Genomic DNA, 977 nt, shown 5'->3' with positions numbered 1-977 from the left:
TTATTTAACTTTAGATAGATATAAAATTGAAGCCCACAAAGAAAGTGTCAAAAATAAATTTAAAGTGCTAGCTACAAAAATATGATAATAACCTAATGCTCTGATTTTTTAAAGTATATACATTTGTTAACAATATTTGTGACTTTCAAAATGAAGAATGGCTGAGTGGCTGTTTCAGATAAAGGTGTCAGCATTCTGTGGGGTCACACAGACAGTGGTCTATATTTAGTGACACCTATGTAATGTTCAAATTGGTGTCATGCTTATATAATAACCTAATGCTCTGATTTTTTAAAGTATATACATTTGTTAACAATATTTGTGACTTTCAAAATGAAGAATGGCTGAGTGGCTGTTTCAGATAAAGGTGTCAGCATTCTGTGGGGTCACACAGACAGTGGTCTATATTTAGTGACACCTATATAATGTTCAAATTGGTGTCAAGCTTATAAATTTCTACCCAGAGTTAGAACTGCCTGATTCTATTATAATTTTCTCAGAAGTGACATATTGAGGTTAAATGTCCAACGCTCATCCTTGTGACCATGATGACTTAAGCAAGCCCTGTTTAGGGTCATTGTGGAACGGTACTGAGAGTTTCCACTTGTTCTCCTCATCTCTCTCTTTACTTTCTCCAGTCTAGGGTTCATCCAGAAGTTCATAAAAACATTAATTTATCAGCAAGCGCTGACTACCCTTTTCTGGGCTCTGTATAGCCACTTCTGAAAGAGATGTATCTTTGCTCTGGAAACTGTTATTGAGTATGTTAAAGCTGTAATGAAATGCTTCTTCTAAAAATAAATATATAAAACAAACACATTAGAATCTAAAAATCAACAAAATCTAAGCATATTACATGAAGTAGCTATAACCCTGAATCACTACAATTAAAAAAATTATATTTCTATCTCCTACCACTGCTTTCCCCCTTTTTACCAACCAATATCATATCACCATATATCATAATGTAATCCACT

Source organism: Nannospalax galili, unplaced genomic scaffold (assembly GCF_000622305.1).
Source record: "Nannospalax galili isolate Female #2095 unplaced genomic scaffold, S.galili_v1.0 scaffold1544, whole genome shotgun sequence".
In the NCBI taxonomy this organism is placed as follows: domain Eukaryota; kingdom Metazoa; phylum Chordata; class Mammalia; order Rodentia; family Spalacidae; genus Nannospalax; species Nannospalax galili.
Note: the sequence above shows the minus strand (reverse complement) of the source record.